Here is a 9,255-nt window from a genome sequence, read left to right as displayed (position 1 = left end):
CTTGGCGGAGCTGATCACAGAAGCATATGAGCAAGGCAAGTTAGAACATTTAATTGCGCAAGGTGCGGTAACCACTGCGAACGCGATTATTTTGCCGACAGAGTCCAATGCTCCGCAAATGCCAAACGCTGCTGATCGTAAAGCTCCCTCAGTACAGAATCTTGGGGTAAAAATGGTCAATAAGAAAGAAAATCAACGCGGAATTCAGGTCATTAATGTGGTAGAAATGCAAGGCTAAATTTCAGTATTTCAAATATCTGAACAAATTGCAAGTTGGCAATGTCCTGCTATTACTTTCACTCCTGCAAACTTGAGTGCAGAGTTGGATAAACCAGTAGTAGTTTCATGATGCGTTGCAAATACTGGTATTGTGATTATGAAAGTTCACGTTGACACGGGTAGCAGTGTAGACATAATGTATGAGCAATGTTTCAGCAAGTTGCCTGCAAACATTAAAGCATTAATGAAACCTACTGCGGTTTCACTCGCTGGATTTTCAGGAGAATCAACTTGGCCAATTAGTCAGTTAGAATTACATATCGAGCTAGTTGATGATCGCGATGAAACGCTAAGGCGTAAAGCTTTGTTGAATCTTTATATAATGCGAAATTAATCACGATTCAATATGATTATTGGGCGCACTGCTTTGCGAATGTTTGGCGCAATCCCTTCTACAATACATGGCATGGTTAAATTCTCTTCTAATAAGGGAATAGGCACGCTAACTTCTGCGGAAGTAGAGCCATTTTTGTGCCATGAATACGGTGACCGAAAGTAGGGGAGTTGAGGGGCATTCAGTCAATTATGAATGATGCGAATATCTGTAATAGAAAGTTTGTGGCAGAATACTTAGTCAAATATAATCAATGATCGCTATGCTATTTTCTGCAATATGTGTTGTGAAAAGAATAATGAATAAAGCAAAGTTAGTTTTAGTGTTTGTGATTGTTTCTATACAAAGCAAAAACACTGCGTGTGGCCACACGTAGTGCTTATTTTGCATAATACAATTGCTTGATTTTCTTAACACTGAATTAATGTTTGTATAAGTATATTTAAAACTCTGCGGATATTTTTAACAAATGACATGGTTTTCGCTAAACATGGCATGTTTAAAATTATGGTAATGCGAATATATATCTTATGAAATAATGCATTGAAAACCAAGTGATGAAATTACCCACTTGTGTTATACAGTAAATGTTGCGAAAGGATAAAATTTCCTAAGTATTTGATCTTGCCAATACTTAGATGCTTCGCAATGCTAAAATTGCCTAAGGATCGATTTATCGGACTTAGAAGATTCATAATGACTAAAAGATTGTTCCACATAAGTACGCGTTTGTTATGTGCACAATAGCGAATGTGGAAAATGCAAAGGACAAGTCTGAATTATGGATACATGATAAAGTAAAGCGCTATATAAATACGATAATTTGCAACTGCGAATTGAAAATATGTCAATAATAATAATAAGCACTGAAAGAGCGCGAAGTGTTACAAAAGTGTAATTATGATTGCGAAGTGAATATTTACAATCTAGCTAAAATAGCTTAAAGCTCCAACGCTTTAATATCTGCAAAAGTAACGCCCTCGCGTTGACTTAGTTCTTCTAATGCTGGTATGGTGATTTTTTTCAGCCTCTTTCTTTGCTCTAGCTAACGCCTCTCGGGCATCGTCCGTGGCGCATATTTCATCTGCCATGTCTGAAGGAAGCGGTTGAGAAAGGACACCAAGTTCGCACAGAAGATCGTACCATTCGCAGCGAGTAGTGAGTTTAGCTGCCTGGACGTATGTCCCAAACTTCTCAGTGACTGGCTTAGAATCCATCACTTTGTCGCCGAATTCCGGCAAATACTTGACAAGCTGAGCAAATTCGTTCTCAGCATTTTCAGCTCTCTTTTTGAGCTTTGCGTTTTCCTCCGCAGCTTTTTTAAGCTGAGCCTCGAGTTTATACGCTTTCCTTTGTTGCGCATTGGCAATTTTAACCTGTTTCTCATATTCATCAGATATTTCGCTGAAACGTTCAACGTTGTCGATGGCTAGGCATATTGCGTTGTAGCAGTTATGAAGTCGTTGTCTCTCGGCCTGAGGAAAAGTAAGTTTGCGGTATTCATCTTGTGTGTTTTTGGGAATAAATTTGCAGAGTCTGTGGTATAAACGATTGGCTCGTTCTGCCTCCGCGGCGTCATTTGCATCTACTTCTTCTTCTTCTTCTTCTTCTTCTTCTTCTTCTTCCTCTTGATTAGATGTTTCATTGTCAGAGGGGAGAGTTAAGTCTACATTGTCAGGCTCTTCAAGAATATCCTTGGGGATATTCCCAGTAATATTGTAGAGCGGTGTAGCCTCACATGTTGGGTTTGCAAGTATAATTAAAAAGAGATAAGCAAGTACAATAACATAGTGCGAATATGGTAAAAGCGCGATATAAAAACAATGCGAATTGAAAATCACTTACTCGTTTCTCGTTCAGCTGTTGTGCGTGTGCGTCTTTTGTGAGGGGTGGAGGCACTCTCTAATGCTTTTCGCTTACCTCGGTCATCACCAGCAGGAATGGTAAGCGTATTGATGATTGGCTCATTAATAGGAATAATCTCGCCATCGCCATTTTTTAAGCGACGAGCGGGTCTAATCCTGCTAATATCTGTTAACCTCATAACTAGGTCAAGATCAATCACTGCAAAACCAAAATGCATAAGTTATAAAAAAGGGGGGAAACGTATGATACGTAATAATTTAATGCGAAATGTTTAAGCGATATACCATTATTCACTTAGCCAATAAAGAGCGCATTGCAGTCGCTCCAAGGCCACTGGATTGAAACCCTACTAATGTATAGCGGTACATTTGAGTATGCGCGTAGAATTAGCCCAGCACCCTTGATCCTTTTTAGGATGTCTCGTTCAAGGTCGTCTGGAGTAATCTTGTCGTTTAGGGTGGCATCGAAATATGTACACCACTTTCTTGGTATATTGTTATCAACATGTGCGGTGTCGTTGATAAAAAAGAATGAACTGCGCCAATTGCCAATAGAGTCCTTGGGTGAAGTCATCACGCCAAGTTTGCTGCGGAATGAGAACCACCCCGCATCATGTGGCACTAGGCTATTGCAAGAGCGAAATACATTAAGCAGTGGTTGCATTTCGATAGAATTGCAATACATCTCAAACAACACGATCTTATTAACCGCATTGGGATGCAGCTGAGCAATAGCGATTTTGTAATATTCGCAGACGCTGCGAAAAAATTGAGTAAGCGGAAGGCATAGATTGCCTTGGGAAATGGCGGACTCATAGATGGTGATCATTCCCTTAGGGGGAATGTTAGCTCTGTCCTCCGCTGATGGTGTGGTAGGAACAAACTGAGCAAGTGGAGGATACCATTGCTGAAGAGTCTGGAGTTTTGCTTCTGTCATATATGACACAAAGCCTCCATGAGTATTAGCAGAGGATGAAGATGCCATTTGTGATAAAATAATTAAATCGGTTGTTGAATTTGAAGGTTTAGAAGCTTGAATTGGTTAATTGCAAATATACGAGTATGAATTAGAGAATTTGATTGAGTAAGCAATTAAGGAAGAAAAGCGTAAAGTTTTTAATGCGAGTTCTCCAGCTATTTATAATTGGAATCAAGGCGAGGAAATCGAATGAGTAATGATTACTTTTAAACGGCTAAAATTACCGCAACGTGTAAACGGTAATTTTCTAGCCGTTACAGCGTTTCTGATTTGACAGTTTTACGATAGTTACCGTTGTAATTATGCGTTGAGCTTAATAAAATCAACGGTAATAATTCGGTGGTAAAAATTATTAAAAATCACTTGCAAATACATTTTAAGGAAGCACAGTTTTATTTTTAGAGTTTATCATGATAAATCTACTTTGCAAGATATATCATAATAAACTGGGGGGACTTGATCATATACATAGCATTGTATATGTATATTTTATTCGCTAAAATCCAAGATCAGAGGTACGCAGACTATAATCCAAAGGTATGGAATATCCACTGAAAATAAGTATATCGGTTGTGTCGCCGCCTTAATAAAACACTGCGGTTTAATCCGCTAAGTTCCCGCGGATAGTTAAGAAATCCGCAGACCGCGGATATGTCGAATACTATAAATAGAGAGCATTGCCTCTCATTTATAGGTTGTTGATTTTCAGCCATTTTGCCCAAGCCTTTGTGATTTTCACTTGTGACCTTGCCCAAGGAATTTCTACATTGCGCTAAGGTGAATTATGCTAATTGGCGATCAAGACCGGGTCGGGGTGATTGATCACTTGATTGTTAAAGTGAAAGACGATCATCGGGGCCCAAAATAATCATCAAACATCTCATCCTCCATCTTATTATTGCACTCGATCCTTAATTAAGTAATAACTTGATTTAGGATTGATCAATATTAACACCTTTTTTTAAAATTTATGGCCTACAATAGTATTTTTTTGGGTATATGGCCTACATCGAGACAAATAGAAAAGTATATGACCATTGAGTAGCCTTAACCCTATTTATAACTCATATTATATTATATTATACATATATCTAATAGACATAAGTTATGAATAGTAACTAGGGGTATTTTCAACTTTTCACCTTTTTTTTTTTAATTTTAACTAAATTCCATTTAGCCAACAAAGCCCCCCACAATTTTTTCAAAAATTCAAATCGACCTCTCAAACAGAGGGGTAAAGTGTCAAATAACCATTTTCATAAAAAAAATCTTAAAAAAACTCCACCCAAATATTCAACGGGTCATGTCTTCTCGCTCGCAACGAGTTAAATTTTTCCGACACCATCGTTAAACTCGAAATAATTTTAGGAACGCGATGTCACTAACTATACGCAAAACGGACGCTTCTTAAAAATCGCTAAATATTTGGGGTACTTTTCATACACGTTGATTTTTTGTTAAATTTTTAAAAGCCGACAATTCCATGGCGAAATGCGGAGATGCACATATATTGTTAATTTAAAAAAATATTTAAATATTTCACGAGTTATACCTTTTAGTTCGACTCGAGTTGCGCTTCAACGACATCATCGTTAGCCACGAAATAATTTTACAAACTAAACGCAATAAAATACATTGAAAACTGAACCCCCGGCGCGAAGCGAAGGATCGAAAACTAGTTTGAGACTATAACATAATTAGCAACAATAATATGACTATGAATAATATTCGCTTATTTCAATTTGCAAATCATATAACAATACTTTAAGTTGTTATTATTTTCGATGAAGATTAACAACTTTTTTCCAAGAACTTAAATATTCTTTATAAACAATACATCATTTATGATGAAGATATACTAACTTTTGCCCATAATTCAACTATCATATTTAAATAATAATATTATTATTAATAAATGATCTAACTAGTTGTCGAACCCTCGCTTCACGTCAGAGTTCAGTTTTTAATGTATTTTATTGTGTTTACTTACGGAGCCTACGAGTCAAAAATCAAAGTATATGAAAAGTACCGAAAATATTTAGCTTTTTTAAAAAGTGTTCGTTTTGCGTATAGTTAGTGACATTGTGTTCGTAAAATTATTTCGCGTTTAACGATAGTGTCAGAAAAATTTAACTCGTTGCGAGCGAGAAGATATGACACGTTGAATATTTGAGTGGAGTTTATTTAAGATATTTTATGAAAATTTTGATTTGACACTTTAACACCCTGTTTTGGAGGCCGATTTTAAATTTTGAACAAAGTGTGGAGGGCGTTTGTGGTCTTATTTAAAAGAAAGAAAGGAAAAAAGGTGAAAAGACGAAAATGCCCCATGTACTATTCATCATTTTTGTCTAATACGGAGTAGTTAATATGGTAATTTTTTACTACATGTCAAACATTCATATACTCCATCTTGTATCATCAAATTAAAATATCAAAATACATTAATTAAATACACATTATTATTATTATTATTATTATTATTATTATTATTATTATTATTATATTTTATTTTATTTTATTTTTATTATTATTATTATTTTTATTATTATTATTATTATTATTATTATTATTATTATTATTATTATTTATTTATTTCTTTATTTATTTATTTATTTTTTTTATATACTAAAAGTGGTGGAGAAGTTCGTCGTTTCAGCTATATCAGCTTGTCGTTTTGAGTTTGCGTTCACATTACAAACGGTCCCTCAACTTCGGTTATATTTACACAACGGCCCCTCAGGTTTACACTTTTTAGGGGTAAAAAGTGAAAATATATAATTTTATTATAATAAAAGAAACTAATTCCACCCGAATTTATAACGGGCTCTATTCTCTCGCTCGGTGCGACTTAAATTTTTCCGAGACCACCGTTCAACTCGAAAAAATCTTACGAACCCAACGGGACTAACTATACGCGAAACGAACACTTCTAAAAAAAACGCTAAACACAACGACAACCCATATCTTCCCGCTCGCCACGAGTTAAATTTTTTATAAAAGTGGTGGAGAAGTTCGTCGTTTCAGTTATATCATATTGTCGTTTTGAGTTTACGTTCACATTACAAACGGTACCTCAACTTCGGCTATATTTACACAACGGCCCCTCAAGTTTACACTTTTTCAGGGGTAAAAGTGTAAATATATAATTTATTATAATAAAAGAAAACTAATTCCACCCGAATTTATAACGGGCCCTATCTTCTCGCTCGGTGCGACTTAAATTTTTCCGAGACCACCGTTCAACTCGAAAAAATCTTACGAACCCAACGGGACTAACTATACGCGAAATGCACACTTCTCAAAAAAATGCTAAACACAACGACAACCCATATCTTCCCGCTCGCCACGAGTTAAATTTTTTCGACGGCAGCGTCAGACTCGAAATAATTTTATGAACAAAACGAAACTAACCACGTTCGAAACGAACACTTTTTAAAAAACGCTAAACACAACGACAAACCGTATCTTTTTGTTCGCCGCGAGTTAAATTTTTCCGACAGCACCGTTACACTCGAAAAAATTTATTAAAGCAAAACAAAACTAAATACGTTCGAAACATATACTTTTTAAAACACGCTTAAGACAACGACATCTAAAACGGCGCTGGACACATCGGCCATGTTCCCCTCTGTAAATACACTACGCTACGTTAAATATGAATACGCAGACCGAAATTCCCCGCCGCAACGCGCGGTGTGACGATCCGGAAATTTCTGACTAAATTTAAACTTAATCTTTATACGATTTCGACACGATAAGCAAAGTCTGTTAGGTTGAGACTCAAAAATTTTGAATTGTTTCATATATATTAAATTGACCTTCGACCATTCTTTGCGATTCACTAACAAATAATTGTAAATAGATATGTGTGTATATAAATGGTAATTGGAATATAATATTATATGTTGTTGTTATTAGAACGAATTATGTAAAATAAAATAAAAATAGGATATTATAATAATTATTTACAACATAAATATATATAAATAGAGTATATTAAAAATAAATATTAAATGGTTGTAATACTCGCTTGATGTTCCAATTGATATTAAGCAAGTTAAATTCAAACTTATATGATTTTAAAATAAACGGTGATCTGAAAATGAGTAATATAAATTTTAGGCTTATTAAAAATGTATTTAGGAACTATTTATTGAATTTTAAAACTTTTTATATTTTACTTGGGGTTGGGAGTGAATAATTAATGTAATTTTTATTTAATAGTTAATGATCGAATTTTATACCATAATGACCAAAATAAATAAATATAGTTAATTTAAAAATATGAGATTTTTCTGAACACTTTTATCTGCCACTGATTTCGCACGATACACTTTTATCTGTCGGTAGAATAATCCAAATATTCGGCTGCTATACTATTTTGATGTTACTGTGTTACACTGTTTGCTAATTCAATTGATTGGTAAATATTACTATTTAATTCTGAATCATTGAGTTATTAGTATATTATCATTATATTATTTATTATATAACTTTACACATATATATATTACTGAGTTTAAGATTGAGGAACACACCACACTACCTCAAAATCATCTTCTACCTCACCATTATCGTCACCCTAATCACCAACACCCAGGAGACTACCATGAAGCACCACTAGATCGCCGGCGACACACCTTGAAAACTAAGAACCTCCGGCCACCCATAAACATCATCATCTTTTGTTATTGTTTTGAAATCGCCAACCACAACCACCACCTAACCACCATCATCCTCACCTTTGAGCTTCTACTTGATCTTTTCGGTTTTGGATTGCAAACCACCACCTCACTAGTTATCATCTTCCTCCCACTACACACCCACCACCGTGAGCCTTGATAACCACCACCATAACCATCGGCAACCACCACTCCATCCCCTCATCATCACCATTACCACCATCTTAATCCCTCTCTTACTCTTATTTTCTCTCTCTCTTCCCTTTCTTGTCCGAGAACATCACGCCACCCGTCACCTTGCACCATCGATGTTCACATGCTACTTTCTGTTTTTGCTGCTGTACCGAGATCAAACAATTTGGGTGTTGCTGGGCTGCTATTCGAAACTCCACACACACACCCCATTAAACCCGTGTCTGTGAAACACACTACTATAGCAACGAAGATAAAAAGATGCCGATAAGAAGACTATGATGATGACATGATAATGATGGTGAGGCATGATGTAGAAGATGACATGATGATGGTGATTATGAATGAAACGATGATGATGATACGGATGTTATGATGTCGATGAGGTTGATGATCAAGATGATGAGATGGTGATGATATCGTGATGATGATGAATGAGATATGATGATTATAATTATGATTATGATAATGACGAGATGTATGATGAAGTTATGATGATGATGCCATCCTTGTATTTTTTTTTTTCTGTGGAGAGTCGAAACAATACACCCACTTGAATATTTTCTGTTACGGCTGCACTATTACGGTTTCTGGTTCTTAATCCTCGTAAAAACATAATAAAGATTGGGCTTGGATAAAAATATACTTTTGGGCTACTATTTCGGGCTGCTGTTGGGCCATAGCAAAAGCCCAATTATTGTCTGTTTTGAACGAAGCCAACTAGATTGTTGGCTGCTGCTAATCACGACATAAAAGGAATTAAAATCCTATTTATTCAGAAAGTGATAGACAGAGTAGTGGTTAGAGTTGTTGACGATTAGCGAGAGGTCGCGGGTTCGAGCCCGGGCAAAGACAGTTTATATTTTTGGAGCTTTTAAGGTAGAATTCTATTATTATTAATTTTATTATCACAATTATTAT

This window comes from Rutidosis leptorrhynchoides, chromosome 1, assembly GCF_046630445.1.
Source record: "Rutidosis leptorrhynchoides isolate AG116_Rl617_1_P2 chromosome 1, CSIRO_AGI_Rlap_v1, whole genome shotgun sequence".
Classification (NCBI taxonomy): Eukaryota; Viridiplantae; Streptophyta; class Magnoliopsida; order Asterales; family Asteraceae; genus Rutidosis; species Rutidosis leptorrhynchoides.
This window is presented reverse-complemented; position numbering follows the sequence as displayed.